The 27,273-nt window shown below is 38.9% G+C and overlaps 1 long non-coding RNA gene across 1 annotated transcript in view; it reads right to left on the reverse strand.

Moving 5' to 3' along the window:
* The window catches only part of LOC307185896, a 71,234-nt gene that overhangs the window by 41,014 nt on the left and 2,947 nt on the right, over positions 1 to 27,273 (reverse strand). Inside the window, exon 3 of the long non-coding RNA XR_013828201.1 lies at positions 18,229 to 18,374. This is a non-coding gene — a long non-coding RNA (uncharacterized lncRNA). The remainder of the gene's footprint in view (positions 1 to 18,228; positions 18,375 to 27,273) is intronic.

Here is a 27,273-nt window from a genome sequence, read left to right on the forward strand (position 1 = left end):
GCCAAAGCAATCTTGAGGGAAAAAAGTGGAGCTGGAGGAATCAGACTCTCTGAATTCAGACTATATTACAAAGCTACAGTAAAGACATTTGGTACTGTCACAAAAACAGAAACATAGATCAATGGAACAGGATAGAAAGCCCAGAGATAAACCCATGTACATATGGTCACCTTACTTTTGATAAAGGAGGCAAGAATATTCAATGGAGAAAAGGTAGCCTCTTCAATAAGTGGTGCTGGGAAAACTGGACAGCTACTTATAAAAGAATGAAATTAGAACCCTCCTTAACACCATACACAAAAATAAACTCAAAATGGATTAAAGACCTAAACGTAAGGCCAGACACTATAAAACTCTTAGAGGAAAACATAGGCAGAACACTCTATGACATAAATCACAGCAAAATCCTTTTTGACCCACCTCCTAGAGAAATGGAAATAAAAACAAAAATAAACAAGTGAAACCTAATGAAACTTAAAAGCTTTTGCCCAGCAAAGGAAACTATGAAACAAGATGAAAAGACAACTCTCAGAATGGGAGAAAATATTTGCAAATGAATCAATGGACAAAGGATTAATCTCCAAAATATATAAACAGATCATGCAGCTCAACATTAAAAAAACAAACAACCCAATACAAAAATGGGCAGAAGACCTAGATAGACATTTCTCCAAAGAAGACATACAGGTTGCCAACAAACACATGAAAGGATGCTCAACATCACTAATCATTAGCAAAAAGGAAATCAAAAGTACAATGAGGTATCACCTCACACCAGTTAGAATGGGCATCATCAGAAAATCTACAAACAAAAGCTGGAGAGGGTGTGGAGAAAAGGGAACCCTCTTCTACTGTTGGTGGGAATGTAAATTGATACAGCCACTATGGAGAACAGTATGGAGGTTCCTTAAAAAACTAAAAATAGAATTAACATAGGACCCAGCAATCCCACTACTGGGCATATACCCAGAAAACCATAATTTAAAAAGACACATGCACCCCAATATTCATTGCAGCACTATTTACAATAGCCACATCATGGAAGCAACCTAAATGCCTATTGACAGATGAATGAGTAAAGAATATGTGGTATATACATACAATGGAATATTACTCAGCCATAAAAAGGAACGAAATTAGGTCATTTGTAGAGACGTGGATGGGTCTAGAAACTGCCATACAGAGTGAAGTAAGTCAGAAAGAGAAAAACAAATATGTTTTTTAAACATATTTGTTAACACATATATGTGGAATCTAGAAACACATATATGTGGAATCTCAAAAAATGGTATAGATGAACTGGCTTGCAAGGCAGAAATAGAGACACAGATGTAGAGGACAAATGTATGGACACCAAGGTGGGAAAGTCGGTGGGAGGGGATCAATTGGGAGATTGGGGTTGACATATATACACGAATATGTATAAAATAGGTAACTAATAAGAAGCTGCTGTATAAAAATAATAATAATAATAATAAAATAAAATTCAAAAAAGATTTAAAAATATTTGACAAGTGAATGAATGAATAGTATGCAGCTGTTATAAAGAATAAAACTATCTGTGATAGTTCCTCCTTATCCACAGGGAATACATTCTAAGACCCCCTAAGACAGTCAATGCCTGAAACCATAGATAGTACCAAACCCTATATATATGTACTATGTATTTTCCTATACATAATACCTAGGACAAAATTTAATTTATACATTAGACACAGTAACAGATTAACCACAATAATAAAGTAGAATAATTTTAATGATATACTGTAATAAAAATTATGCGATGGGCTTCCCTGGTGGCGCAGTGGTTGAGAATCTGCCTGCTAATGCAGGGGACACGGGTTTGAGCCCTGGTCTGGGAGGATCCCATATGCCACAGAGCAACTGGGCCCGTGAGCCACAACTACCTAGCCTGCGCGTCTGGGGCCTGTGCTCCACAACAAGAGAGGCCGCGATAGTGAGAGGCCAGCGCACTGCGATGAAGAGTGGCCCCCGCTTGCCACAACTAGAGAAAGCCCTCGCACAGAAACGAAGATGCAACACAGCAAAAATAAATTAATTAATAAACTCCTACCCCCAACATCTTGTTTAAAAAAAAAAAAAGTTATGTGAATGTGACCCCTCTCTCACTCACTCTCTCTCGAAATATCTTATTTTACAAATTGAATGCCTTTCCTATCCTAACTAGGCACTTATCCTGCACTGTGGCTTAACTTTTCTAGTTTGAGGTGTGACAGCAAAATTAGCACTAATTTCTTTTTCCTTCTTCACAATTTCACAGATAGAAGATTCATTCTTCCGGTAGATCTTAGCAAACTCAGCATAAGGTGTTTTTCTTTCTTTTCTTTTTAAGTCAACAACTTTCAACTTTTCGCTTATAGAAAACACTTAATGGCTTCTCTTTGGCGAATATGAATTGCCAACATCACTACTCTTGCACATTAGGGCCTTTATCACATAAAATAAAGGTGACTTGAGCACAGGCACTGTGATACTGCAACAGCCGACCTGATAACCCAGATGGCTAATAAATGACTACTGGGTGGGATACACTGGACAAAGGGATGATTCATGTCCCAAGTGGGACAAAACAAGATAGTGAGAGATTTCATCACACTACTCAGAACAGTGCACAAATTAAAACTTAGGCATTGTTTATTTCTGCAATTTTCCATTGAATATTTTTGTACTGCAGTTGGCCGAGGGTAACCAAAATTTTGGAAAGTGAAACCACAACTGTACTTATATTGACCCAAAAGGATGTCTACAACATACTTACAGAGTAATATGCCTTTTATATAGATAGTTACTTTGCTAGCTATAGTAGCTTTTTTTTTTAATGCTAGTTATAGTACCTTAAGGAACTGGCTTAAAGTGTGGGATATGGGAGGACTCATCAAATACATTTTGAACAAATGAATTAATGAAATGAATTGACTACAATAGCTTCTATATAGTTGCACTTGCTTCCTCCAGGCTTTCAATCTTCCAAACTATCCTCTTCCATTCATTCATTCATCCATTTATTAATATGTTCATGCAATCAATGCCATAAGAGTGATCTAACATGCAAATCTGATGACATTTTCCTGCCCAAAAATCTTTAATGGCTCCCTATTACCTCCAGGATACATCCTAGCAACTGTAATAGGGCACTTAACACTTTTTATCATCTGATCTCAGCAAATCAAAGCAGACATACCTCTTGCAATTGCCCCCTGCCCATTTCCTCATGCCCTCCCCATGACTTCAGTATTACCAACACAAATTACTTCTAATTCGCTAAACATACTAATACCATATCCCTTCATTTTTTCTGATGAGTAATCTGTTGCCACTCTTCTCTTTGTTCTTGTATATTTAACATGTCTTTTTTCTCTGTCTGTTTTTAAGATTTTGTCTTTATCATTGGTTTGAGCAATTTGATTATTATGTGCCTTCATGTAGCTTTCTTCATATTTCTTGTGCTCAGATTTCATTTAAAGTTTGTTTTTGTTTTTGTTTTTTTTGCCATACGCGGGCCTCTCACTGTTGTGGCCTCTCCCGTTGCGGAGCACACGCTCTGTTCACGCAGGCTTAGTGGCCATGGCTCACAGGCCCAGCCGCTCCGCGGCATGTGGGATCCTCCTGGACCGGGGCACGAACCCGTGTCCCCTGCATCGGCAGGCGGACTCTCAACCACTGCGCAACCAGGGAAGCCCCATTTAAAGTTTTTATTAAATTTGGAAAATTTTCAGCAATTATGTCTTCAAATATTTTTGTCCCCATCCCCAATCCTTTCTCTCCTATGAGACTCCGATTCCACGTATATTAGCTACTTGAAGTTCTCCCACAGCTACTGATGCTCTTTTCATTTAAAACAATTTTTTCTCTCTGGTTTCATTTTGGATAGTTTCTATTTCAGTGTCTTCAAGTTACTTATCTTTTTTTCTTATGTACAATCTCCCATTAAATACATTGTGGTTTTTATCTCAAGCCTTATAGTTTTCATCTCTAGAAGCTCAATTTGGGTCTTTCTTATATCTTCTATTTCTCTACTTAACTGTTTGAACATATGGAACAGCCATAACTGTTTAAATGTACTTGTTTGCTAATTCTGACATCTCTGTCAGTTCCAGGTTGGTTTTGATTGATTAACTATTTTCCTCCTTATAGATCACGTTTTCCTGCTTCTTTGCATGACTTGTAATCTTTGTTTGAATGACAGACATTGTGAACTTTAACTTGCTGGGTACTGAGTATTTTTGTACTCGTATAAATATTCAAGAAGTATGCCTGGGATGCAGTTAGTTACTCAGAAACAGTTTGATCTTTATTGGGTCTCGCTTTTATGATTTGTTATGCAGGTCCCAAATGGTACTCCCATCTAGGATTAATTAATCCCTGCTACTGAGTTTTCAACACAATTGCCCATAAACTATAAATTTTTCCAGTCTGGCTTATGGGAATATACAATATTCCTGGAACTGTGTTAGTGCCAGGGACTTTTGAATTGTTTCCCCCTCTAACTCCCTTGAGTAGTTTTCTTACACACATGCACTGATAAGTTGATTATTCAAAGAAAAGCTTTTGAAACTCTCCAGGGTTCTCCCTCTGTGCAGCTAACTCCTCTTTGTTACTTTTTCAAACTCTAGCTACCTTGGTTTCCCCAGACTCATATTTCCATCTCCTCAACTTAGGAAGTCTGCCAATCTCCACCTGGGTTCCCCCTCTGTTATGTTTTTAATACTCACCTTTATTAATTTTGTCCTTAATGCACACTGAAGTTTTTGGATCAGAGACAGATTTCTCATTATACTCACAGCCAGATCAAGAGAGTAATATTGCAGTGTCACTCCCCCATATCTCCAAAGTAACATGATGAGAACCAGATATAAAAATTTGTCCTATATGGACGGCAAGCACGCCCCACAGGTGAGGAACACAGGAAAATAAGTTGCCTGTTCTTGTATACAGGAGAAAGAGGCAGCTGCCTCCCCTTCCACATCTGAGAGTCTCCTACGAAATGTCTTGCTCTAACCTTTTGGACTGTAAATAAATCTCTCCAGGGAAAAAAGAATTCCTATGTCTCCAGATTTACAACTCAGAGATGTTTCCAAGTTCCAGGTTTCATCCCCTCTTGAAATGTAAACACACATCTCTGGCATTAGGTAAATCTCTCTGGAGATCTCACTCTCTATACAGTTTTAAATTAACTTCTAAGACTAGCTCTCAGATCACACTCCAAGTTTCAGTAAAATTTGTTCAGAAATCCCTAACTGTGTAGAAACGTAAACATATTTTCTCTGTAATCCCACATCCTCCCTATGCCATGACCTGGAAACTCTTAAAACAGTTAAGCTGAAACAATTGTATGATTTGTTCGTTTCCCATCTCTCAGGGATCACTATCCTTTGTTGCATGATGTTCTGTGTCTTGAAAACTGTTGTTCTATATATTTTCTCTAGTTTTATTGGTTGGTCCAGGTGGGAGAGTCAATCTAGTTCCTGTTATTCCATCTTGGAAGGGAGTAGAAGTCCCATGCTGCTTTATGGTTCCTTGACTTTGCACTTACTCTTGCCTCTGTTTAGTATACACTCCACCACCAAAAACCACCCCATTCTTACCATCCACCTGTCAAATTTTACACCTTTCAAGTCTCAGTTCAGGGCACTCACTTATATGTAAGTTTTTCTTGACTCTCTCATGCATGTTTGGGTGCCTATAGTGGGCATGGTTGGTTCCTGCAAATACGCATCCTGTCCCCACTTCTAATATAAACTTCATTCTAACATAACCCTTCTCCATGCATCCATGTACTTCAAAAGAGGCTAATCTCATCCCTGCTCCAGATTTTAAGGGCAATTTCATTCTTCTTGGCAGTGATTTGTACCGGATAGGCACATAACCCATGTCTGGCCAGTGAGATGAGAGAAGTTGGCTAGTGAACTTCCAGAAAAAGTTTCTTTGCTCCTAAAAAGACATACAGAAAGAAATGGGTTTGGTTTTTTTTTCTTCTTCTACACATTATCATGTTTGGATGTGCTTGGATATTGTGTCTCCTTACTAACAGTCTGAGAATGAAGCCAACACTGTTAGAACAGAAAGGTGGAAAGAATCTGGGTCCTTGATGGCATCCTTGGGCAGGAGAGTGTCTCAACATAGTGATGTGCAATAATAAATTTTCAAAGTACTTGACAATTTGAGTTGAGTTTCTATTTCTTTCAGACAAAAACATCCTCACCAATGAACTGCCTTTATCCCCGAGCTCCTGTATCATCTTATATGTGTCTGGTTTTCAGCTGTTGTTGGTTGCACATTTATCTTCCCTCTAGACTCCAAAGCTCTTTGAGAGCCAAGAGAACGCAGTGCATCTTATCTCTTTAGAACCAGGGCCTGATAGGGATGCAAGGCATGCTGAATGAATGATTGTTCATGTGTCAGTCTCCTCAAAATGTTGTAAGATTTCTATCAATGCTAATACATTTATATAATAGTATATAAGAATATTTATTAAAAACTTCACTGTATGCCAACCATGCATAATCTCATGCAATCTTCCCAACAACCCTCCGGAATAGATACAATCACAGTGTTGCATTCATTTTATAGTAGGATAATGAAGGTTGGGAGAGTTCACTAACTTGCCCAATCCTATACAGCTAGGAAGTGATGGAACCTGGACTAGTACCTGTCAGGAGCTCACAAAGCTATCAGGTATCAAAGTGGCCAATTAAACCAACAAGCAAAAAAGGAAGTAGCAGTGAACCTTTAATCACTCACTACCACAGTACAAGAGGCTCAAACAAGAGAAAGCACCAAGTGCCCCCTATTCCTTTTCTCCCTTTGAAATGGCACACTTGTCAAGAGTCAGGTGAACTCATGAAGATGGGGTTGCCTCACAGTTGAGAGGCCCCAAACAAAAGGCTCCTGCAGTTTTATGGACCCTGGGGCCAGGGCAGAGGTGGGAAGAGCTAGGAGTATGGAAGTACTGAGTCAGAGTGGGGAAAAGTGTCTTCAAGGTTTCCCCCTCCTCCTACCCCCACCCATAAGGAGGCCTTGGCAAAGGCATCTGAAGAAGATCTCAGACCGAGTCCCAAAATAAAGAAACCTAGGACTGAAGGTGCCTGGGCCAGGAATGCACAGATGCAAAGAGCATGACCAGCCAGAGGGGCGAGTCTTTGACTGCATCTCCCTTCAGTGAAACTGTTTTGCACGGCTATGCACACGTGAGACCTGTCAGGTAGAACCTTTGTAATTGCCTTGTGGTTGGGAAGAAAAAAACACACATTGATTTTTTTTGGCCAGGAGCCGGACTCCTCAGGACCCAAGTCTCTTAACCACTAGATCCTTTATTTGAGTAAATGACCTTATTTTATTAATTTCTATCTCCCAGCAAAGTCTAGCACTGGACTTTGGTCCATGATACACATAATAAAGGTGAATTGAATTGAACTGAGTTATAGAGAGTAGAGACAGGGATCGTTGCTGACATTCAAACACTAGCCAAAGATTCTGCCATGGTTTAACTGTATTTCTCCTTAAAGGAATAAACTGATACTTCAGAAGCATAACCCATTAGTTCTGGGAAGATATTTTCAGGATCCTGCTAATGAGAGCTCCTCAATAAATCCCCAAATTCTTCAAATAGTTCATATTATGCTCAAATAGTCCACTTATTCCCCTTTTTACCTTGTCATTAAACTCATAAGTATTTCAACAACTATCATAAAATTCCAGATTCTTTTCCTTTTTCAACACAAAGCAAGATATCTAGACACTTAATAAATATTAATTAGTGAAGATGATGAAGGTCAACTTGATATGTTTTTCCCCTAATTGCTTTTGAAGACCCTTAGCATCATTTAGCATTTGATTTGAAAGCTTTGGAAGAGCACATTTCAAATCTATATATTGTTAATTAACATTGCCAGGTATTGCCATCTTTCTTTGTTCAAAAGGCTGTGCTGTCATTAATTACATATTCAGAGTGATGGGAATAGATTTAATTTATTCTAAAAATCCTAATTCATTAAACCATTTCTGTACTGCTGAAATCGAGAGATGGCAGAACTGCATTCTGTTCTGGGGTCATTCTTCTTTCTTCTCCCTCCTTCGGTTGGGATAGTGAAGCAGAGTGATACAAATCAGTTTGCAATGCCAAAGGTACAAGATATACCTTTTATAGCTATAGAACAACAACAACAACATGAAACCCTATCCATTAGTGTCTGGTTTCTCATTCTCCACATATTAGCACATCCCTAAAGAGAGAAACCCAGAGAAGGCGTTAACTGAGAACACAAAGTGAATTTACACATGCATTTTTTAAAAGGAACCTGTCCTTTATAGAAGTTAAATGCTCTCTGGGACTTGTCAACTTTCCAGAACTTCCCCTTGACCAGGGCTGTCTTACCTTTTCCCACCTCTACTCCCTCTTTCAATGTGAACCAGCCCACCACACACACACACACACACACACACACACACACACACACATACACCCCTCACTATCTTTAAGTCTTTAAGTAGCCAGATTCTCCAGTGTGTGGAAATGACACCTTAAGAACCTGTTAAGATCACCTGAACCCTAGAGGGAATCAACAGCCGATTAGATGATACAGAAGAATAGGTCAGCAATTTGGAAGACAAAATAGTGGAAATCACCCAAGCAATGCCTATCAATAATCATTTTTAATGTAAATAAACTAAATGCTACAATCAAAAGACAGAGTGGCTAAAGGAAAAAAAAAAAATGAGACCCATCTGTATGCTGCCTACAAAAGACTCATGTCAGATCTGAAGACACACGCAGATTGAAAGTGAACTGATGGAAAAAATTCCATACAAATATAAACAAAAAACATATAGCTGGGGGTAGCAATATGCATATCAAACAAAGTTGTCCTAACCTGTTCAGGTCACCAGAGTAAAGGTGTTACAATTACTGAACAGCCATCCTCCCTAGCATAGTATTCTCACTCTACACTTTCCAAATGTTAGACAATAATTCCAAGAGACACCTAATTTAGCCCTGGGTTTCTAGCTCCACTTGAGTTTTTATTTTTATTTGTTTTTAAGCTCTCATTTTTTTTTATGAGATAGATTTTTTTTTGTGGGGGGTGCTGTGCCAAGTCTTAGTTGTGGTACGTGGGATCTTAATTGTGGCATGCAGGATCTAGTTCCCTGACCAGGGATCTAATCCAGGCCCCTGTATCGGGAGTGTGGAGTCTTAACCGCTGGACCACCAGGGAAGTCCCCACCTGAGTTTTCAAACTTTCAGGTTCAGTTTACTTAACAGATACTTAAAGTAATATTTTACAAAGCAAGTTTCTAGTTTCTCCTCCAATCAGGCTTCTTCACCAGTTAAAGTTATTGTCCTCATTGGGGCCCCTCTTTTCCCTTGTCTGCCCTCCTTTTCCACCATACACCACCCCTTCCTCTCCAAATATTTTCTCTTCTAAGGCATTATGGGTCATAGGCTTGTTATCTTGTGATCATATAAAAAAGATAAAAATAGAGGGCAGAGGACATAGAGTAACTGATGCAGCCACTGGCATCTCCCTTTTAATTTGGAAAGGACATGCACCCTGGCGCCAGGGTTGGGGTGATATTTTGAACTATGAGAAGAGGGGAGATGGAAAGTTCAAGGGAATAGTGTCTTTTGGTACATAAAGGAGACCTTACTAGAATTGCTCCAAGAATGGAGCCTATGATTTTCTTTTTATTAAATTAGTTGACTGACTAAAGCAAATCACAAATTCCAAAGTGATTCAAATGAAGGAAATATATAAGATTAGCACTGGAAGTTTGCATTTAATTTGGGCATAAACTTCTGATCTTAAACAATCAAAACTAACTCCTTTGATATGCAAAATAGCTCAAAACTATCCTCCTCTGCTTTTCTCTTTCTGGGCAGGAGTTTGCACATATTAGAGCCACTTTAGATGATAAAGAACATCCCTTCATATTTCAAAATATCAATGAAAAAGGAGTCCAAAAACCTGGGCTCTAATTTGCAGTCCCCTTGAATCTGGTGACGTGGATAACCAGCTTTTCTCATTTGCAAAATGAAGATAAGGGTATCTTTATTCACAGAGGTGGTGTATGTAGCCCTTTGTAACCTCTAAAAGGTTATTACATAAATATAGGGGACGATTAGTATGATGATCCAGGCACATTTCCAAAACACTATCACCACTGTCAAAAAGTTGGGAACTATGTGTTGGTGAGCCAGAGTCAAAGTCACTGGCCTATGGAAGGAAGATATTTTCTGCATATAACACACGGGTGTTGCCACCCTGAAAACATAGTCAAGTAAAAAGACTCTGCCAAGAACTGAGACTTGCCCTCATCATTGCTCTGGAAGGTGTAAGTCCTGGCAGCATTCACTGCCTGAATCTTCTAAGCAAAAGAATCATTTTGACCAGAAACACAACGGAAATAGATTTTTTTCACATATATAATAACTACACTAACACCTAACATTTATGAAATACTTGCTATGTGCCAGGGGCTGTTCCAAGCACTTTACTAGTTTTATCTAATTTAATCCTCCCTGCAAAGTAGGTGCTATTATCATGATTTGCTTCATTTTACAGATGAGACTTTTAAAAGCTAAGTAACTTGCCCCAAGTAATACAGAGATTTGAACTAACACTCTTAGCCACTTCTTTACTCTCCCTTCTTTTAAGATCCAGAAAAGATTTCATCTTTTCAGAGAAATGTGGAAAGTCTGGACCCCTCCCCAGGATTCCTGTAAAATCCCAGGGGTGGGACAGGGCAGGGGGTGCAAGCGGCATTTCTCGGCTCAAGGTTCCCTCTGGCTCTTATCTTCTGCTCATGATCTCCCTGTCTGGGACTATATCAACCCAGAAGTGGACTCAGGCTGCCCATAATTTCCACCCAAAGATTTGAAGGTTTCCAGAGATACAATTTGCAGTACAGCCCAGTAGTGGAAACAACTTGCAATTTAGTTTTAAACAATTCTGTTTCCATGAGTCCCTGGGCAGTTTCCACAGCTTGGGCTCTTGCCTCCTCCCCTGTTGCTCAGCCCTCCTCTCTCCATCTCCCCCCCACCCCCCGTCTCATCCTCAAATTCCTGCCCGATCCTGCTGTCTTTTTTGTTTCGTTAGTTCCTTCCATCCCATACTCACAGGATCTTACTTTGCCCCCAAGTGATTTATCAAGATATTTTTCTACCGCGGAGCAACTAAGCCGGTGCGCCACAACTACTGGGCCTGTGCTCTACAGCCAACAAGCCACAACTACTGAGCCCACGAGCCACAACTACTGAGCCCGCATGCCACAACTACTGAAGCCCATGTACGTAGAGCCTGTGCTCCGCAACAAGAGAAGCCACCACAGTGAGAAGCCCGCGCACTGCAACAAAGGGTAGCCCCCGCTCGCTGAAGAAAGAGAAAGCCTGCACGCAGCAACAAAGACGCAACGCAGCCAAAAATAAATAATTAATTAAAAGTTCTAAGATATATATATTTTTTTCCTAATCAAAGATAGTTCCCTCCATATGAGAAATGACAATGGTAGCGCTGAAGATGAGGATATTTTCACGGTGGTATATATCCATTTAGTAAATGTTTACTCATAGGAAGTAAAAAGACGGGGTGGTAATACATAAAATCAGAGCCATCTTTGATACCTCCAACTCTTGTACTGCTAAACCACCAAAGAATAATTAATAGAGGAAATCATAAACTCAGAGTCACTCTAATTATGATGATCACATTTGTGTAGCTCATTTTAATCTATTATAAACTGATAACAGGAGGAGTACTTTTACACCAAAACATCAAAATAATCTGTCATTAGGAGAGAAAACAACCTGGTGACATGACAACGTGCCGTGTTTTGGAAAAACTACCTTCTTCACCCAAATATTGTGGTAGTTCCTAAGGCTCATAAGATATCCAGCTCAAAGCTAATTCGCTCCAGCTGTCAAGACTGTCAGGCCACACTATCAGCAGCATTGCTGGGTTGTCGATATTTGCTTTACCTTTTCTAACAAAATCAATTGATTGCTCCCACTTTGTTAATGAGTTCACAAAATTATAATTTAATCACGAGCATAGTGGTAAATTAACTCTGTCTTCTTTTTTACTTACCCACTACGATCACTTTTCATCCATTCTTTCATTAGTTTAGTCATCAAATATTTATGAAGAGTTTTCTATGGGTAAAGCTTCAGAGATGCAGGTAGGTAGCATGAGAGTAAGCTAGTGTGGAAGTCAAGGTTTACAAATATTTTTAACAGAGAATTATAAACATTATCATTTATTCATTGAACCCATGTTTTGAGGATCACCAACAGTTCCAGGCATCTACATTATATTAGTTCATTTAACCTTCACAGCGCCACCACCTGGAGGGGAGTATTATTACACTCGTTTTATAGACGTAACTAATGATCAAAGAGGTCAAGTAACTTACCCACAGACATGGGTAAACAAGGGGCAGAGCCCACATCTGAATCCGGGTCTTTGTGACCCCAAGTACTGTGGAAATAAATAGGAGGAGGTTGCTAACTAACTCTGGGCGAGCAGTGAAGACATTCCAGAGGAGCCACTGCTTAACCTGATCTGTAAGGAGTCCACCATCAAATAAGGAAAGGGCATGGCATTTACAGTGAAAAAAGTCATACAGACAAAGGCATGATTATGTTGAGCCCTGGCCCTGATTTGATCTTACCAGTACCCTGCAGTGGGACACCTCTAATGCTTCCCAGAGTAGCCAAGATGCTCCTCGAGCACAGGGATCACGCTCTATTTATTTGGTAGTCCTCCCAGAGCCCAGCACAGTCTTACAGAGATGGTGCTTGATTGTTGTTTAAAGAAGTGAGTTAGAGAGTGTGAAGTGATATTTCACTTGCATAATACAGTAAAATTTTTCTTGGGAAATGGCTCTAGTTGACATTCAGTCATTTCCATCCCCAACACCAATGTTAATACCTTTTCTCCCAGGTCTTTGTTAAATCACGATGACACCTACTTAGCAAATAGGAGACACATTCCAATTTTCTTAATCTGTGCATAGCAGAACATACCATCAGAGTTTACCTTTTTAAAAGTTATTTTGTACTACTTCTTTTTGCAAGACATGCAGTTTTATTACCTAAAAAATGGAAAAATAATAGTGTTGGTAAAAAAAACAGTGTGGAATGAGATGGAAGGAAGGAAGGAGGGGAGGGGAGGGAGGGAGAAAGAGAAAGGAAGGAAAAAAGGGAGGGAGGGAGAAAGGGGAAAATACAACTTCTGCTATTAAATTTTTACTCCAGGGCATCTTATAGTTTTTATTTCCTAAAAGGTTCCCAGGTTGTTCTTAGAGTGCTGAGTTAATTCTCTTATCTATCTCCTTTTGAGAGATAATTGCTGGTGTATAATCTTAGCAACATGACTATACCTTTTTGTTATGAGCCAGCAGCCATGAGACTTGGCGCGTGATTCAGTCATGATAGAAATAGCTTTGAGCAGACAGCCTGCCTAAGATAGTATATGCAGGTCTACCACATCACCCTTTGTTAATCATTAATCATGGTATTACACCTCTGTAAAAATAGCAACAGTGGCTCGCATTACTTATCCAGTTTACTTTGAAGGCAGCTGTACCTCTGTTATCACTTCACAGTAACTCCATGAGGTCTTTCCCAACTGATGCGGCCAAGGTTCAGGCAAGTAAGCAAGAGCCTCAGGGGGACCAAGCTCCAGGTCTAAACCCAAGTCTCCTGATTCCTGGCCTAAACTTCTTTCCATTCATTCAATCTCCTTCCCCAAGAAGAAAAAATTACCTTAAGGAATTATATTTCAGTTTTTCTCTTTGTCTCTTTTTCTTTCCATTTCTCTGTTTCTTTTACAGACACACACACACACACACACACACACACACACACACACACACATTTTGTCTTGCTTTGCACCCTATTCATGTGGCATTAGGTGGTCTCATTATCATTATGATAATTGTTTCTCAAGTGGGTGCTGAGGTTCAGAGGTGTCTCACAAAGCTCATCCCAGCACTCTGCCTGCCTTCAAGCTCCTATTATTAGTTGTTATGGTCAGTGGAGTCTACAATTTCATTTCAGACGTGAATTAGCTTTTACTATGCCTTCTTGGCACTAGTCACACTTTTATCATACATTTGATTAGATTTGGGTTTAGATTCCACCTCCACACCGCCAAAATGAAAAGCACTGCTCTGAGAAGTTTCTGGCCTAGAAACTACCCAACACAATCCCAACCACAGGACCATGGAATGGAAAGGATTATTTTATTATACAAGTAAGTCCTCTTGGTATTAAGACTGTATGTAGGCTTTTTTCAGCCAGTTGAACTAGTTGGGAATTTTTTATTCCTTCCTCATATATGTTTTGAAAACATCTTAGAATCTCTCCTCTCCTCTGGCTATACTGAGGTGGTGGAAGATAAGGAACCCACATGCTGTCTGCAGCCCTTACATTAATCATGTGTGGGAGAGGGTTGGGCGGCGCGGAGGTGGGAATAGAGGCAAGAAGGGCATACGTGACAACAGGGCACGGGTCGTTAAGCAGCAGCTGGTGGCCAGTTTGCACAGCTCGACACCTCAAAGGAGACAAGTAATAAATGCCTCCTAAAGTGAACCTCCAATCGTCTGAGAGCAAATGTCTAACTGGTTAAAGCTGATGGGAAAACGCTACAGGCTGGAGGCACTCCTACCAAGATCTGACTTGAGACAGGGCTCAGGGCCACCTTCTTCCCTACATACAGCTCCTCCCTATTATTTGTTTTCACAGTTCCACCCAAAGGGTAGCTAGCTTTCCTGTAATATCTCAAGTCCACTATGGTAACTCAAAGTCCCACAAGTTCTTTTGTTTCGACAAAGAGTTATATAGAATCTACTATGTGCCAAGCATGGTCTCAGGCACTGGGAATCAATAAGGCACAAACCCTGCCCTTGGGAGCTCTCAATCCAACAGGGGAGACAGCAATGTAACATTTATAATCAGGGAGATACTCAAAATATATAACTAACTTCATACTATGGACACCAGCCAGTCAGAGATGTTGGCCAGTGCACCTGGGCATCCTGGCTGCAGGCCAGCTCTGCCTCTACTACCATGTGATAAGAACGGTAACCGAGGTCTCTAGAAGATGCTATGCAAGCTCAGAAAAAGCTCAAGCTACGACATGGTCATAATTCTGTCCCTTCAAGAAGGATGGTTTTAGAACAGTAAGGTGAATAATAATAAAGTTCCAGTAAGTCCCCTACATACGAACGGGTTCCATTCTGAGAGCGAGTTCGTAAGTCCAATTTGTTTATAAGTCTAACAAAGTTAGCCTAGGTATCCAACTAACACAATTGACTATATAGTACTGTACTGTAATAGGTTTATAATGCTTTTCACAGAAATAATATATAAAAAACAAACAAACAAAAAGTAAACACATTTAATCTTACAGTACAGTACCTTGAAAAGAACAGTAGTGCAGTACGACAGCTGGCATACAGCAGCTGGCATCGAGTGAACAGGCAAGAAGAGTTACTGACCGGAGGAGGGAGAGGAGGTAGGAGACAGGAGAGCTGAAGGATTGTCAGCAATAGGAGATGGAGGGCAAACTGCAATTTCATTCACACCTGACGTTGCATCTTTGAAAGTTGGCAACTTGAAGGTTTGTATGTAGGGGACTTACTGTAATGACAAAATTTCCATATTTAGTACCTACCGTGGGCCAGCTCTATACTAAGAACTTTCCAAGAGCTATTTTATTTGATCCTCACAATATTCCCTTTTAACAAATGAGGAAACTGGGACGTAGATCAGGTGAATTACCAAGATCACACAGGTTTTTAACAGGGTTTGCACACAGTTTAAACCCTAACAATCTGACTCCAGAACTGGCACTTATACCTGAAATTTGACGCTTTGATTCTTCTGGAAAAAGGAGGTAAGAATGGGTTTCTCACCATTTCCTTACTGCAAGAGTGAACTGACAGTATTTTAGGTAGAGATAGATTGGCGAAGTTCTTATTCAAAAAGTCAAACCCTTGTGGCTTCCCTGGTGGCGCAGTGGTTGAGAGTCCGCCTGCTGATGCAGGGGACACGGGTTCGTGCCCATGTCCGGGAAGATCCCACATGCCGCGGAGCGGCTGGGCCCGTGAGCCATGGCCGCTGAGCCTGCGCGTCCGGAGCCTGTGCTCCGCAACGGGAGAGGCCACAACAGTGAGACGCCCGCGTACCGCAAAAAAAAAAAAGTCAAACCCAGGTAACTTAAGTAAAGGCAAATACAACATAGGAAAAATCTAACAGTCACTTTTCTTAAGAGCCCTTTAGAATGAAGGACAGGCAGATACAGCCATCAGGCAAGCATTGTTTTCTAATCTAAAGAGTCGATCTGATTTACATATACAATCACATAATTTTCTCCTGGAGGCCTTTACAACCAAGGGTGAGGAAATGGCTATGATGTCAGCCCAGGAGAACTATAGCTTCACTTGAAGGCAAAATAGCACAATTAAAAAAAAATTATTTTCCACATGAATTTCTAAAATATACTTCACATACTGAAGCCTCTAAGTAATAAGAGAAGGGTGAAAATGTCATCAACAGAACAAATTTTTCATGGTGACCTTCCAAGTGTCCTAAGTTCTCAGGATCACAGGCCACAGGAAATTCATATCTGTGGATTTAATAATAACATCAAAGGATCAAACAGCCTTCCCCATTCTCTTCTGTCAAAATGCAAAGAAAAAGTAAATTCCAAATGTTGAGGTTAAGGATTTCATTGAGGGAAAACCTACTGCTCTAAAGACAAAAAGAAGAAGGAGAAGGAGAAGAAGAAGAAGAATTACCCAGCATAGCCAACACAATGCCGAAGAAGAACAAAGTTGAAGGGTTGACACTACTCTATCTGACCTTTATGCTAGGGGAGATCCAGATGTTTTCAGGCAAGAACCTTGCTTGAAACAGTGATCTTATTCAGTCTTATGGCTGAAATCATGTCTGTGTTGGTGACTCCAAAGTTGATACCTCTCCCCTAAGTGCCAGACTCATATTTCCAACTGCTTATTCAGCATCTTCACTGGGATATCTCACTGACGTCTCCGACTTAACATGTCTAGATCAGAACTCTTAGTTTAATTCCCAAACCACTCTTCCCCATCTCAGAAAATGGCATCACTAACCACCTTGGTGTCTAGTCCCCAAACCTAGACATCATCCTTAAATTATCTCTTTCTCTCAAGCTCCACTTGCCATCAGTTGCTTCTCCTAAACATATGACAAATTTCTTTACTTCTTTCCATTTCTATTACTACTATCCTATTGGAAATAACTGTCTTTTGTATACAGTTTACTGCAAAAGCATCTTGCCTGGTGGCCTGACTTCTCTTGCCCTACATCAATCCATTCTACAAGATGATTTCTTTTGTATACATTTTTTCAAATTTTTATTTTGAACAATCTCAAATTCATAAAAAAAAGTTGCAAGTGTAGTACGAAGAACTTTTCTTTTCTGAACCATTTTAGAGTAAGTATGATATACTTACTGAATACTTTAATGTAAATTTCTTACAAAATACTTTAATGTAAATACTTTAATGTATACTTTAAATACTTCAATGTAAATTTCTTACAAACAAGAGAATTAGCCTATATAATCAAAACACACCTATCAAAACCAGGAAATTAACACTGATACATTGCTGCCACCTAATCTACAGACCCCATTCAGGTTTCACCATTTTTCCCAGTAAGTCATTTATAGGAAAAGATCCAATCCAGAATTACGTACGTGCTGCATTTATTTATTTATTTATTTTTAATTTTTTTTTTTTTAGAAACTCATGCCTCACTTTATTCCATTTTCATTATAGTCTTGTAAAAAACTAAAACTGTGCAGTACTTATGCATGAATACCCTGTACCACTTCTAAGAAATGCAAAGCACAGATATGATCTCATTGCCTTTCATTAAAACCTCACAGAGTCCCTGTATGAAAGTGCTGTTCTCCCCAAGTCAGAGGTGTGTTACAAAGCTAAAAGTTACCAAACCTGTTCATGGCCTGTCATTTTATGTTGCATTTATTTTTCATGTCCCTTTAGTTTCTAACAATCAGGCATGATTCCTCAGTCTTTCTTTAATTTTCATGGCCTTGATACTTTTGAAGATTATAAACCAGTTTTTGTTTTGCTTTATTTTTCAAAAAGTGTCCCTTTATACTTTGTCTGATGTTTCCACATGATTAGATTCAGATTACTCACCTTTGGCAGGAAAATCACAGAAATACTTTCCATCACGTCCTATCAAGTGCCCCATACATTTGTCCTCATGCTGGTGATGTTCACTTAGATCACTTGATGCACGTTGTGTGCCAGGCTTTTCCACCCTGAGGTTATCTCCTTTTTCCCTGTAATTAATAAGCGTTTTGTGAGGAGCTACTTTGAAACTACATAACTATCCTATTTTAATCAAACTTTCCATTTATATATATTTATTTACTTATTTATACCAGTGTGGACTGATGGATTCCTATTTTATTCAGTGGATTATAAATTTTGCTATCATTACTTGTTCCCAGTTGCTATCATAATTGTACCCCAGAGAGGGATTTATAACAGGTTTATTCTTGGTCTCCCTCCTGGGAATAGAAGCTGCCTGGAAGAGGAAATTTATGGCAATCCTCGTTTCTCAGAAGGGTCCACTTTTAGTTAAATAAAGAAAGCTCCAAGAAGGCTTTCTTTCTGTTGAATCCCAAATATTTTCAGCTTAAAATAATCTATATACCAACTCTGGGGTTCCAAGTGGGTTCCTGTACTGCCAAGCTCTTTTCCTAAGTGGTTGTACTATTTTGCATTCCCACCATCAGTGGATAAGAGTTCTGGTTGCCCCACATCCTTGCCAACACTTGATATGGTCAAACTTTAATTTTGCCATTCTAGTGGCTAAGTATATAGTAGTATCACTTTGTGGTTTCAGTCTGCATCTCCATAATAACTAATGATGCTGAGCATCTTTTCATGTGGTTACTAGTCATCCGTATATTTTCTTTGGTTAAGTGTTTGTTCAAATCTTTCCCTATTTTTACTAAGTCATTTGTCATACTATTATTCAGTTTTAGGAGTAATTTATGTATTCTAGATACAAGCCCTTTGTCAGATATATGTTTTACAGATATTATCTCCCATTCTGTGCCTTGTGTTTTCATATTCATAAGTGTCTCCTTTTGAAGAGCAAATGTTTTCAATTTTAGTGCTGTAAATTTCTCTTAAGCTGTATCCCACAAAATTTGATATATCATGATGTCATTGAAATCCACTTCAAAATAGTTTCTGAATCCTAAATATCCCATTTGTGGGTCCATTTCTCGCCTCCTTCTTAAACCAAAACCAGAGAAACAATAACTGCAAACATGAGTGATGACAATCAACAGTTTACAAAACATTTCTTCACTTCATTTAAACCTCACAATACCATTAGTTCCATTTCACAGATGAAGAAACTATAATTTAATCAGGAGATTAAATTTGCCCAAGGTTGCCCAAGGTTGAAATATCAGTGAAGACAGATTCAAGCCTTATTCAGGTTATCTGACTCTAAATTCCATTCTCTTGTCATTGTACTCTAACTAGATCTCAAAAGTTCTAAGTTAAAATCTTTTTGCAAGTTACGTGTCTAAGACAGCTTGCATTTTTTAAAATTAATTTTTACTGGAGTATAGTTGATTTACAATGTTGTGTTAGTTTCTCCTGTACAGCAAAGTGAAACAGTTATACATATATATATCCACTATTTTTTAGATTCTTTTCCCATACAGGTCATTACAGAGTACTGAGTAGAGTTCCCTGTGCTATACAATAGGTCCTTATAAGTTACCTATTTTATTGATTGATTGATTGATTTTTTACCATCTTTATTGGAGTATAATTACTTTACAATGTTCTATTATTTCCTGCTGTATAACAAAGTGAATCAGCTATATGTATACATATATCCCCATATACCCTCCCTATTGCATCTCCCTTCCACCCTCCCCATCCCACCCCTCTAGGTGGTCACAAAGCACCGAGCTGATCTCCCTGTGCTATGCAGCTGCTTCCCACTAGCTATCTATTTTACACTTGGTAGTATACATATGTCAGTGCTACTCTCTCACTTTGTCCCAGCTTACACTTCCTCCTCCCTGTGTCCTCAACTCCATTCTCTATGTCTACCTTTTTATTCCTGCCCTGCAACTAGGTTCATCAGAACCATTTTCTTTTTTAGATTCCATATATATGTGTTAGCATACTGTATTTGTTTTTCTCTTTCAGACTTACTTCACTCTGTGTGACAGTATCTAGGTCCATCCACCTCACTACAGATAACTCAGTTTCATTTCCTTTTATGGCTGAGTAATATTCCATTGTACATATGTGCCATATATTCTTTATCCATTCATCTGTCGATGGACACTTAGGTTGCGTCCATGTCTTGGCTATTGTAAATAGAGCTGCAATGAACATTGTGGTACATGACTCTTTTTGAATTATGATTTTCTCAGGGTATATGCCCAATAGTGGGACTGATGGGTCATACGGTAATTCTATTTTTCATTTTTCAAGGAACCTCCATACTGTTTTCCATAGTGGCTATATCAATTTACATTCCCACCAACGATGCAAGAGGGTCCGCTTTTCTCCACACCCTCTTCAGCATTTATTGTTGTAGATTTTTTGATGATGGCCATTCTGACTGATGCGAGGTGAAACCTCATTGTACTTTTGATTTGCATTTCTCTAATGATTAGAGATGCTGAGCATCCTTTCGTTTGTTGGCAATCTGTATATCTTCTTTGGAGAAATGTCTATTTAGTTATTCCATCCATTTTTGGATTGGGTTGTTTGTTTTCTTGATATTGAGCTGCATGAGCTGCTTGTATATTTTGGAGATTAATCCTTTCTTTGTTGATTCGTTTGCAAGTATTTTCTCCCATTCTGAGGGTTGCCTTTTCATCTTGTTTATGTTTTCCTTTGCTGTGTAAAAGCTTTTAAGTTTCATTAGGTCCCATTTTTTAATTTTTGTTTTTATTTCCATTTCTCTAGGAGATGGGTCAAAAAGGATCTTGCTGTGATTTATGCCATAGAATGTTCTGCCTATGTTTTCCTCTAAGAGTTTTATAGTACCTGGCCTTACAATTTAGGTCTTTAATCCACTTTGAGTTTATTTTTTGTATGGTGTTAGGGAGTGTTCTAATTTCATTCTTTTACATGTAGCTGTTCAGTTTTCCCAGCACCAGTTATTGAAGAGGCTATCTTTTCTCAATTGTATATTCTTGCCTCCTTTATCAAAGATAAGTGACCATATGTGCATGGGTTTATCTCTGGGCGTTCTATCCTGTTGCATTGATCTATATTTCTGTTCTTGTGCCAGTACCATACTGCCTTGATTACTCTAGCTTTGTAGTACAGTCTGAGGTCTGGGAGCCTGATTCCTCCAGCTCTGTTTTTCTTTCTCAAGATTGCTTTGGCTATTTGGGGTCTTTTGTGTTTTCCATACAAATTGTGAAATTTTTGGTTCTAGTTCTGTGAAAAATGTCATCGGGAGTTTGATAGGGATTGTACTGAATCTGTAGATTTTTGGGGTAGGATAGTCATTTTCACAATGCTGATTCTTCCAATCCAAGAACATGGTATATCCCTCCATCTGTTTATATCATCTTTAATTTCTTTCATCAGTGTCTTATAGTTTTCTGCATACAGGTCTCTTGCCATCAGGGTGATGGCAGCCTTGTAGAATGAGTGTGGGTGTGTTCCTCCCTGTGGAATACTTTGAAAGAGTTTGAGAAGGATAGGTGTTAGCTCTTCTCTAAATGTCTGATAGAATTTACCTGTGAAGCCATCTGGTCCTGGGCTTTTGTTTGTTGGAAGATTTTTAATCACAGTTTCAATTTCAGTGCTTATGATTGGTCTGTTTATATTTTCTCTTTCTTCCTGGTTCAGTCTTGGAAGGTTGTGCTTTTCTAAGAATTTGTCCATTTCTTCCAGGTTGTCCATTTTATTGGCATATAGTTGTTTATACTAATCTCTCATGATTCTTTGTATTTCTGCAGTGTCAGTTGTTACTTCTTTTTCATTTCTAATTCTATTTGAGTCTTCTCCCTTTTTTTCTTGATGAGTCTGGCTAATGGTTTATCAATTTTGTTTATCTTCTCAGAGAACCAGCTTTTAGTTTTATTGATCTTTGCTACTGTTTCCTTCATTTCTTTTTCATTTATTTCTGATCTGACCTTTATGATTTCTCTCCTGCTAACTTTGGGGGTTTTTTGTTCTTCTTTCTCAAGTTGCTTTAGGTGTAAGGTTAAGTTGTTTATTTGAGATGTTTCTTGTTTCTTGAGGTAGGATTGTATTGCTATAAATTTCCCTTTTAGAACTGCTTTTGCTGCATCCCATAGATTTTGGGTCGTCGCGTTTTCATTGTCATTTGTTTCTCGGTATTTTTTGATTTCCTCTTTGATTTCTTCAGTGATCTCTTGGTTATTTAGTAGCATATTGTTTAGCCTCCATGTCTTTGTATTTTTTGCACATTTTTTCCTGTGATTGTTATCTAGTCTCATAAAATTGTGGTCAGAAAAGATACTTGATACAATTTCAATTTTCTTAAATTTACCAAGGCTTGATTTGTGACCCAAGATATGATCTATCCTGGAGAATGTTCCATGTGCACTTGAGAAGAAAATGTATTCTGTTGTTTTTGAATGGAATGTCCTATAAATATCAATTAAGTCCATCTTGTCTAAATCATTGAAAGCTTGTGTTTCCTTATTTATTTTCATTTTGGATGATCTGTCCATTGGTGAAAGTGGGGTGTTAAAGTCCCCTACTATGATTGTGTTACTGTCGATTTCCCCTTTTATGGCTGTTAGCATTTGCCTTATGTATTGAGGTGCTCCTATGTTGGGTGCATATATATTTATAATTGTTATATTTTCTTCTTGGATTGATCCCTTGATTATTATGTAGTCTCCTTCTTTGTCTCTTGTAATAGTCTTTATTTTAAAGTCTATTTTACCTGATATGAGAATTTCAACTCCAGCTTTCTTCTGATTTCCATTTGCATGGAATATCTTTTTCCATCCCTTCACTTTCAGTCTGTATGTGTCCCTAGGTCTGAAGTGGGTCTCTTGTAGACAGCATATATATGGGTCTTGTTTTTGTATCCATTCAGCCAGGCTGTGTCTTTTGGTTGGAGCATTTAATCCATTTACGTTTAAGGTAATTATCGATATGTATGTTCCTATTATCATTTTCTTAATTTTTTTGGGTTTGTTATTGTAGGACTTTTCTTTCTCTTGTTTTTCCTACCTAGAGAAGTTCCTTTAGCATTTGTTGTAGAGTGGTTTGGTGGTGCTGAATTCTCTTAACTTTTACTTGTCTGTAAAAGTTTAATTTCTCCATTAATTTGAATGAGGTCGTAGCTGGGTAGAGTAATCTTGGCTGTAGGTTTTTCCCTTTCATCACTTTAAATATATCCTGCCACTCCCTTCTGGCTTGCAGGGTTTCTGCCAAAAGATCAGCTGTTAACCTTATGGGTATTCCCTTGTCTGTTATTCGTTGCTTTTCCCTTGTTGCTTTTAATATTTTTTCCTTGTATTTAATTTTTGATAGTTTGATTAATATGTGTCTTGGCATGTTTCTCCTTGGATTTATCCTGTATTGGACTCTCTGCACTTCCTGGACTTGATTGACTATTTCCTTTCCCTTATTAGGGAAGTTTTCAACTATAATCTCTTCAAATATTTTCCCGGTCCTTTTTGTTTTCTGTTCTTCTTCTGGGACCCCTATAATTCGAATGTTGGTGTGTTTAATGTTGTCCCAGAGGTCTCTGAGACTGTTCTCAATTTTCTTCATTCTTTTTTCTTTATTCTGGAGTTATTTCCACTATTTTATCTTCCAGGTCACTTATCCGTTCTTCTGCCTCAGTTATCTGGTATTGATTCCTTCTAGAGAATTTTTAATTTCATTTATTGTGTTGTTCATCATTTGTTTGCTCTTTAGTTTTTCTAGGTCCTTGTTAAACATTTCTTGTATTTTCTCCTTTCTATTTCCAACATTTTGGATCATCTTTACTATCATTACTCTGAATTCTTTTTCAGGTAGACTGCCTATTTCCTCTTCATTTGTTTGGTCTGGTGGATTTTTACCTTGCTCCTTCATCTGCTGCCTGTTTCTCTGTCTTCTCATTTTGTTTAACTTACTGTGTTTGGGGTCTCCTTTTCACAGGCTGCAGGTGCATAGTTCTTGTTGCTTTTGGTGTCTGCTCCCAGTGGGTAAGGTTGGTTCAGTGAGTTGTGTAGGCTTCCTGTTGGAGGGGACTTGTGCCTGTGTTCTCGTGGATGAGTCTGGATCTTGTCTTTCTGGTGGGCAGGACCACATCCCATGGTGTGTTTTGGGGTGTCTGTGAACCTATTATGATTTTAGGCAGCCTCTCTGCTAATGGGTGTGGTTGTGTTCCTGTCTTGCTAGTTGTTTGGCATGGAGGCCCAGCACTGTAGCTTGCTGGTCATTGAGTGGAGCTGGGTCTTAGTGTTGAGACGGAGAGCTCTCGCAGATTGATATTACGTAGGGGCTGGGATGTCTCTGATGGTCCAATGTCCTGAACTGGGCTCTCCCATCTTAGAGGCTCAGGCCTGACACCCATCTGGAGCACCAAGACATTGTCAGCCACACGACTCTTTTCTAAGTGTTTTTCGGTAAAACAACTTAGTCCAAATCTTCCATGAAGACATCTGGTCATTTCAGCTCTCTTTCATTGTATTTCCTCTTGTGTGAATTCTCACAGTCCCTGCTAATGTTGGAGGGTCTCCCACAGAAGCGGGGGGCAGTTGTGGTTCACTGCAGGGACTGACTGCTTGTATTTTAAAAGGAGACTTTCAAGGGTATTCAAAGGATTCTCAGATTTCTAACTGTGGTAATATCAGATAAATAACTACAGAGAACCAGCAATATCTCTGTCCAACCAGACCACTTTGACCTTTGAAATCATCCTCTGATGGCTGCTCTGGGTAATGAAGCCAAGTTCATCCACTGCAATCCAGGTGCCTTGCATTTTATCTCTTTCATCAATTTCAATGACGTAGCAAATCGTTCTCCAAATGGCACTTAGAAGACTCCCCTTGGGAACTCCCTGGGGTTCTGGTCCAATCAGTACTAGTTGGAATGCAGAGATTTGGTTTTCTTAGCAAGCATCTTAAGTTAATTCTGATGCAGGATGTTGGTGGATCACCCTTAACTGGTAGGGAGAGGGTGGAGGGTAGGGATCAGGTGAGAGAAGAGGAAGTGGCAGAGGCAGGTGAAGATGGGTATGAAGTGGTTTGTAAGCTCTCTTGGGGATTTAAATTTTATCCTAAGAGTAGTGAGGAATAACTGAGCTTTTAAGCAGAGGAGTTACCTAATAGATTTAGACTTTAGGAGGATCAAGAAGGTGGAATGTAGAAAATGGACTAATGGGGTCAAAGACAGGAGTCAGGGAGAGCAGTTGGAGGCTGTTACAGCAATTCAGGCAGGAGAGGCTGGTAGCTTGGACTGCAGTAGTGGTGGTAGGGATGGAAAGAAAGAAGAAAATTAACATATATGAAGAGCCAATACACAATGAAAGGGTTCAATGAAATGAAAAAAAAATATTAAAAAGGAGAATGTAAATTGCTAGGAAGGGTCTATAAACAAAAAGTCAGCATAACTCCAGAAATAATGATCTGGGGTCCAGGGGAGAACCCTTCACCCAGAGGACCTCTTGTATTCTGAAGCTTCCTTGACTCTGTCCTTTCAGACTTGTTTATGTTAATAAAGTGAATTTACTGCCTCAGATCATAAAGGCCACTGCTCAGCCTGAAATCTGTTCAACGACCATGCTAACAACAGTCATATTTTTTAATAAAGACCTTTCACAAGCAGTTTTATGATTCTCTCTCATGAAAGTCCTTCCCAACCTGCCCCATATCCATTATGTTGCACCTTCTTTATGGGCTCAGGTGCTCTGTCCTTCATTATAGCATCATCACTCAGTCTGCTATAAGGCTCGGGAATGAACTTGGTCCTGAGTCCAACATGAAATATATTCAGAGAAACCTTGGCATGGATAGCCACATTTCAGGCTGTTCTGTGAACAGCCTCTCATGAGTAATATAAATCAGATTTGTGGATTTATATATATACACTATATTTATACTGTCCAACAATGTTTTAAGTCATATCATATGCCATCTCCCTGAAGCTGGTACAAAAGGTTAACGGGCTCAAATCCCGCTGAAGTTGCCTCCCAATTAAGTCAACTATATTTTTAACCCACATGTGGCTTTATTTTTCCAGGCAATCACAGTCTGATAAAGTGATAATTATTTTCTTTGTAACCAGTTAAAGGAGGAAAATTGCCAGGGAAATAAAGAGATGGTACCTGCCAGGAAAGCCTATAAAAGAAAAGGTGGGGGGAATCACTAAACTTACTAAATAAAGTAGAAGACAGCAAAGAGCCTCTGAAACAACAGTTCTCAACCTTGACCTCTCAGTAGAGTCACCAAGAGCTCTTATAGGCTAAAGAGCCCCACCCATGCCAATTAATGCATATCTCCACCATGGGGGCCCAGGCAAATGGATGCTTTAAAAACTCTACAAGTACAGTATTTCCAATGTGCAGCACAGAGAACCACTGCTGTAGGAAACATAAGAGGGTTGATATGGACTTTTCAACATCCAAGAATCCATAACTGACATGCTGTGGGACAAAGATTAATCCAAGAAAATTGTGTCTTCTTTCCCAGACTAAAATATCTAACTTTCCTGTAAGCTAAACATTTAAGAAAAAAAATCAATGAATGAAAAATCCTTTTTTAAAACTTTTGTGTTTCAGAAAGGAATACAGCTTCATTGGTTTTTTAAAATATTTTTTAAAACATAAATCAGTTTTAGAAATGAGTATAGATTTGCTGCTTTTTCTCATCCTTTAAAAACATGAATCAGATGATGTCACACCCCTAAAGGACTACTCCTTACATTTGCAAGGCCTGGGCAGAGGGACAAATGGAAGCCACATACTGTTTATTTAAATGCTTAAATTGATAGATCAAGCTACTAACTTGTTAAATAAAATTTATTCCATCCTCCTACTTTCACAAATGCTCAACATTGCTAATTATTAGAGAAATGCCAATCAAAACTAAAATGAGGTGTACCTCACACCAGTCAGAATGGCTATCATCAAAAAGTCTACAAATAATAAATGCTGGAGAGGGTGTGGAGAAAAGGAAACCCACCTACACTGTTGGTGGGAATGTA

This window comes from Stenella coeruleoalba (assembly GCF_951394435.1).
Source record: "Stenella coeruleoalba genome assembly, chromosome: 4".
Lineage (NCBI taxonomy): Eukaryota > Metazoa > Chordata > Mammalia > Artiodactyla > Delphinidae > Stenella > Stenella coeruleoalba.